A 7,412-nucleotide genomic window follows, 5' to 3' on the forward strand; every position below is an offset into this window, starting at 1 on the left:
TTCCAGTGACTTTAGAATAATCCTTGTATAAAGAGGAAAATGGATTTTTATTTGTTTGTCTTATTTTTTAAATGGACATTCGTAATTTTAATTTCTTAAAACTCCTTTTCCAGACTCAGCAAGTGCTCCCGCATGACAAGCCCCGTGCGCCCTTACATATTTATTAGTATGGGTTATCCATTAAAGCCCAGAAGCTGTTGTGTTGACTTTGAATTGGTTCTCATACATGATATTCTGAGTCCTGCTTGCTTTTAGGAACATGCCTATTGGCTCTTCTGTAGGGCTTTTTATGATATTCAGCTTTCAATTCCATCTTAAAAATAAATTTGCATTCTTTCCTTCTCATTCCTCCTAGCTCCCTTTGCCCTTTTACGAAGGGTCTGTTCCCATACCTGTGAAGTATGTACAGTTCAGAGTTTGTTTCATTTCTTATATTCTCTTCCCCTTGGTTTTTAGCATTATTCCTGCTATTTAGGAGAAGTGATCTTATTTAGGGAATTTAAATGGTTTTTACAGGTTCTCCTTTTTTTTTTTTTTTTGGTCAGTGAGTCACATATCTTTGAGTTGCTGTGGAATCAGCAAACTATCTCCTTTTCCTTTCCTTCCTTTGTCTACTAATTCTTCCTGTTCCTTTCTGTCTTTCCTTATCACCTATTCTCCCCCGCCCCCCCCATCCCCACGAGCTCTGGCTAATTTTGTAAGCCCTAAAACAATGAAGTTTCTTGATACAACATACAAGATGTAGTTATGTAGCTGCTACAGTTTGCATTGCTAGAAAATAGACCTTCAGTTAATCTTCATGCTTCTGGATGCTCCTTAAACCATCAGGATCCTATTTTTTTAAAGATGGATCATATATACATTTTTAAAAACTGATTTTAGAGAGAAACATCAATTCGTGTTATACTCATTTGTGTATTCATTGGTTGATTCTTGTATGTGCCCTGACCAGGTATTGAAGCCATACGTAGACTTGGTGTATTGGGATGACACTCTAACCAACTGAGCTGCCCAGACAGGGCCAGACACATTTTACCATGAATTTATTATACTTACTTGCCGTTTCATTTCTGACCAGAGGTTCATGTGGCCTTTTATTATAGTGGCATTAGTTTCAGATTCTTTTGCCATTGGAAAATACCCCTATAAATCAGCAATGCCATTTATGAGGGAGTGACTTTCCACGTCTCTGTCATTAGCTGATTTTGTCTTTGTGATCTTCACCCTCATACCTTGAAAAAAGCTATAATTACTCTATGCAGGAAGATAGACACTGATGGTAAGAGCACAGCATTAGACTTCCTGGATTACCATGATCATGGAGATGATTTGTTAAAAAGTCTTCATGACTCCTTCAGACCACCATTTAGCAGATTATTTTGAAAGGCTCTGCGCTCCATTACTTACTGCCTTCCAAAATGTCAGTTCTGAGACTCCTCTCCAGGTGGCCATTTGATTATTTCCAACAGTGTTTCCCACAGCTATAAACTGGCTCAAAGTGACAAGTACCTCAGGAAAGTGAAAAATAAGCAGTTTTGGGGCAGATGCTGTGGGTTAAAGTTGCAGAGTAAAGGAGCTCTATATTGGGAAACCTTAATGCCTTTGTGAGTTATGTACATGGTAAAATTTTATCCCTCTACAAAGAACTGTTAAGACCTATTTTTTATCCTTATTTACAGAAATTGAGACCTAGGCTATTTGAACCTAAGTTGATTTGAAGAAGTAATTTGGCTGTACAAAAAGTTGATTCCCTGTCTCCAAATAGCTAGTAGGGAGGGTGGTAGCTTGCTCCAGGGTAACTTTTCCTGATTCATGTCTTCATTTCAGTGAGAAAGCAATGTGAGTTAGGGAAGGATTTTTCTCTCTTTATGTTTAGTAAACTCCTTGTGAAATAAAGTTTCCATCTCAAGACCAGTTACTTTCAATGTGTTGGAATTTAGGGTGAGTGAAATTGAACTCAGCTTATTACTTCCTGTTTGGTAGTTGGAGACCTAGCTGTAGGCAGCGGAGATGACAGTGGGTCCCGCAGCATGAGAGCTGCTCTCAGATAGTGAAGGACGGTGCCTCTGGTGAGCTCGTGTCCTTGCCCTGCCTGCCTGTGTGGCTCTGCCCCAGATGCTTCAGAGCTCCCTGGTGCCTGGAGATTGCTGAACTTAGTAAACCTTTAGAAGCTGCTCTTGTCTCCCTCTTCGCCACTTAGTGTACTGGCTCAGTCTCTACTCGAAGCCCCCATTTAATTTTCTCTGGCAGTTACAGCTTTTGCAATTTCAGCATAGTCTCATCTCTCAGACTGATCTCATCAAGAAGGATTGAAGGGATAACTATGAAGTGAGCTGGACATTGGAACCACGTCTGCTGCCATGTCAGCATTTTGCTCTGCAAATATCAAGCTACAAATTGGTCCTAGGGCCCAGGGACTCATCGGCATTCGAAATCTATTGCCTCTCATCAGCCTGACCAAGCTGTGTAGAGCATGTCCTCATTAATATAAGAGCCGACTGGCCTAAAGTATTTCCCCTTGACTTTCCCTCTCAGAGTGCTTCCATGAAACCAATGACCAAAAATAAGGAAAATTTAGTAGCTTTGATATCTTCCAACAAATTTCTATCAGCCACTTCATCTTGCCAAAACTAGTTTATTTCCCCCCCCCCAAATTCATGAATTTTATGTCTTATACAAAGGGTATTTTGCTGGTAATAGTTTCGTTATAGTTCCAATGTTTCATTTTGTGCTAATACATCCCACTCTAGGCCCTAGCCCTCTCTTCATTGACTATGTTCCCTTCAATCCAATCTCCACTGAGCATATATGATAGAGATTTGATCAATAAAAGGACCCAAATAGGCCAGATAGTCCCCCCAGGCCCTGATGTCCATAAAAGGTTGGGTCTGGATTATGCAGTTGTCCTCAATCTTTTTGTTGTTCTAGAAAAAAAAAAAAAAAGATGGGCTCAGATGGATGCTTGCGCAAAAATGGTTCTTAGCTGTGTACTCATAACTTTTCTCTGAATTGAGTAGTGAGAGTTGAAGTAGGAGGAAAGGAAATTAAATGTCCTTCTTGTATTCCTTTGGACTTAGGTCTGACATATGAGATAATAACCTATATTGAAATGCCAAGAATTTTATCTGAACCAAGGAGAGGACAGTTTGACAGATTTATTATGCCTTCATGTTACACAGGAACAGAAACTAAGTAATACACATAAAAATAGCCATTTTACAAGGCAAATGCACTTACGACCTTTTGCTTCTGTTTTGATGTAGCAGAAATTACTTTTTTAGGGAAACCTATGCAATTGTAATCTGACGGTGTCTCTTGCTAACTTAGCTTATGGACTCAGTTACTGTTGAGTTGGATTCTACATGGTTACTACCTTCAAAAGGGTGCTCAGTGCCTTATGTGATGGAAGCCAGAGCCTGCTGGGAATAAACAATGCAAATTTATGTGACTGTCAACGCACAGCTTTAGTGAGGATGGGAGTGGCACACAGCCTCCCAAAATGTGGGGCTTTGGGTTCCGTGCCCCAACCCATGTGTGTCATCTTTCTCTTCACACTCTTGACAATAACTTGAAAATGGTGAAATCACGTTCTCTGAACTTTACTAGTATATGGACAACATTTTTATTATGTTAACATAATAGATAACTCATAATGTATTAGAACTGTTACAGCCTGCAATTGCCTCAGTTTCCTGTGATGGTGAAAAAGCAGGGGTAATGAATCACCGGGTAGGTTTTAGCTTGTGGATAATGCCTTAGTATTACTTAAAAATATTTTTTATTTATATTTAAAATAAATATTCATAAATGTTTGAAAGGAACAAAATGATCAGGGATGGCTCTTTGCCATGGGTCTCATTTTCACTCTTTTCTGTAAGAAAAAATGTCAATGTTTTATTATATATTTTTTCATTTTTATTGTACAAGTTTGTAAGTAATTCCAATTTTAATAAAGTTTTATAGACTATATAGTGGTTTCTTTTAATGAGCATGTACTTCTCTTGTTTGGATCTCTTGTTTTCAGTTAATGAGTAATTAGCTCCTCAGTTTCATCTTTTTAATGAGATCGTTTGCATACCATCTATTTTCCCTTTCTTTCTTAACTACTGCTGCCCATCTTGGGTATCTCTTGCTCTACTTTCATCCCTGGGCTGGATGATTTCCCAAGATGCCAGATCTCTAAAGGCTATTCTTACAGAAGTAGCAGGTTGTACTATTGTGCCGTCTCATAAAAAACAATATATAGGTTATTCCTCGTCCAGGGAGCTACTCTGTGCTTTAGTTCTTTAAATTTTAAAAAATGATATAAGGTATTTGTTTTAATTTCCACTGGGATGAGGGGCAGACCCATGGATCCTGCTGTGAAATGCCTGCCAAAAACTTTGTGTAGGGTGGAAGAGGGAGTAGGGCTGTAGTGAGCATTAGGGGGCGTGGAATAAAACCAATTATGTCTAGGCCCAGCTTCTGTAGTAGGAATCTGAATCTTCTATTTTTTATGTTTTGGCTTTTTTCTTTGCTCTGGGAATCTGTTATAACATTTGCATTCTGTACCTGTCTACTCTTTTCTTAGTTATTTAGATTACATAGAAACCCATTGTCCATTTTTCAGATTGTGAAAGGAAGAAAACAGGATGCAGACTGTATGTAAATTTATGTAGATTAATGCACAGTAATGGCATCTTTTTTCCTCTGCCTTCTATAACTATACTAGGTAAATAAGAGACATAGATGATCATTAATGGCTAAATTAATAAAAACGTAAAGCATAATTGCCAGGAATGCTTCATCCTAGGGTTTCAGGGAGGAGAGAAAAAAGATAAGGTGTTTAAACCAGTTCTTCTCACACTTTAAAAATGCATGGGACACATCTGGGGAGCTTGTTTAAATGCAGACTTCTGACTCAGTAAGCCCGATTAGGGCCCGAGATTCTGCATTTCTAATAAGCTCCCAAGTGATTCAGATGCTGCTGGTCTGAGGACCTCACTTTGAATAGTAAGAATGTAAAGCACTTATCTTGTTGCCTGGCACATACTAAGTACTTGGTCAATGTTACTAATTGACACCAGATAATTTGTGAGAGTCAAGAAGACCCTTTGTCCACCAAATAAACATCTTCACCATGTCTGAAAACTGTGTTTTTATTGTATAACATCTTTTAAAAAATGAATGTCTCTGGGAGAATGAATAAATGTGAATTAGTTTAATCAGATGGTTGGCTTCCAAACTCTGTCAGAAATCTGCACTAAATACTTTGGAAGTTTCCCTTTTTTGCCAGCTTTATTAAAGTGTAATTTAAAACAAATGATTTTTATTAATTTTTAGAGAGAGAGGAAGGGAAAGGGAGACAGAAACATCGCTGTGAGAGCTGAACATCAATCAGTTGCCTCCTGCATACCTCCTTCCGGGGATCAAACACGCAACCCGGGTTATGTTCCCTGACCTGGAATTGAACCAGCCACCTTTTGGTGCATGGAATGATGTCCAGTCAACTGAGCCACACCAGCCAGGGCTGAAGTATAATTTATATACAATAAAATTCACCAGTTTTGAATTTTGACTAATGGAGACAGTTGTGTAATCATTTTCACAGTCATGATATAGAGCATTTCCATCACCCTCAATAATTCCCTCATGCCCCTGCACAGACAAAAGATTTTTTTAAACACCAATTTGTTGCCACTTATTTATGCATTCATTGCTTGCTTCTACATGCCCTGATGGGATTGAACCCACAACCCTGGCATATCAGGATGATGCTCCAACCAGCCAAGCCACCCAGACAGAGATAGATAAGAAATGTTAATGGGGGAAAGAGAAAGGTGATTTTGGAGTCAGTGGAAGAAGACCAGTAAGCTCCAGTTGCTTCATTTTTGTTTGAGAAACAGGAGATCACAACCCCCCCATGCATCTTCACCTCAGGAATGCTTTAACAGATCTTAAAATCTCAGATGACATGGAGGTGTAGTTTACACCTTGTTAATTTAGAGTGACTCACTTTTCCCACTTTGCCTAGAAGGTTCCTAGTTTGAGCACTCAAAATTTCCATGTCCAGAGAACTCATCTTAGGTCTCAGACAAACCCTAGCTTGTGATGTTTATGCCATTGTTTCTAAGTCTAAGGTTGCCATCTCATTTTAAAGTTGCTTCTCTTGTGAGCACATAGTAGGCACTCAATAAATGATTGAACGGGTGCACACACCTAAACCCCAGTTGTAAGTGGCTGCAGATTCCTGGCCTGGAGAACAGGAGACCTGGGTTCTTTCTGGTCCCACCTCTGCCAGGTTTGCAATGGTGTGATCCTGGGGAAGAGGTTTCTCACTCTAGGTCTGTTCATCTGTGTCCTCTATAATAGGGAATCTGTAGTCATTTCTGTCTCTGACACTGATACTGCTCTACCTGTATTGGGGATTATGTTCTGATGTCACTTCCACTCAGCCTTTTCTCTCTCTCTTTTCCTTGCCTCTCCCCCCCTCACATATATATAGTAAATCAATAAATTATGAAAGGGCAGGTTGATAATGGACTGCTGATGGGCCAGGCTTCTGCAGAATGCTTCTGCAAAGCAATAATGTTTGGACCTTGAACCAAGCAGCTGTGACTGCAAGTTGGAGAATCAAGTCTCTACCTTCAGCTAAGTGTGTATTTGTGCATGCCTGGGAGGGAGAATGGTGGGCAGAGGGAACCTGCTGTTCAGGATTTTCTCCGGGTGGGTGAGGGGGTACCCTGGAAAACAGGATTTTATAAGCTGCTTACTATCGAAGGCAGGTATTTCCAGCTGGGCTAGTGCCCAGGAAACATTGTCTCAAGGTCTTATTCAGTATCCTGGCACAGAAGGGTTAAAATTAGAAATACCAGGACTTGGGCTGGAACCTCTGGCTGACTGAGGGTCAGGAAGCTGCATTCAGTCCGTGGTTCTGCCACCTACTGCCTGTGGAACGGTGGGCACACTGTAATCTCTCAGCCTCAGTGTTTGCCTCTCATTTTCTTTTTTAATGGAATATCTGTACTGCCTACCTCACAGGGTGTGTGATTCAAAGTGATGATACAGGTGGGAGTTTAATGAAACTGATGTCTATACAAATGTCAGGCATTATTACTAACTAGTTTTTAGATCTGTATCATGGGGTCTGATTTATGAGGAATTTGGGTATTTTGTCTGCTTAGTTCTTAAAGTAATGTCACTGACAACCCCTGACTCAATAATAAGATAGGAAGGGTGGGTTTGAGGGAGGTACTGAGTCTTTGTTAGGAAGATACCCACGCCTACCTTCCTCCTTGACAAATTTCTGACTTTGGGAAGGCTTATCCTTGGCTATAAATTCCACTCCGGTTCTCATTTCCAAATTTTTGGGACAATGGCACAAGAACTCAACTTGAGCTGCTCGGCTAAGGCCAGCCAGATAACTCTTTCTT

The sequence above is a fragment of the Eptesicus fuscus genome, chromosome 7 (assembly GCF_027574615.1).
Source record: "Eptesicus fuscus isolate TK198812 chromosome 7, DD_ASM_mEF_20220401, whole genome shotgun sequence".
Taxonomy (NCBI): Eukaryota; Metazoa; Chordata; class Mammalia; order Chiroptera; family Vespertilionidae; genus Eptesicus; species Eptesicus fuscus.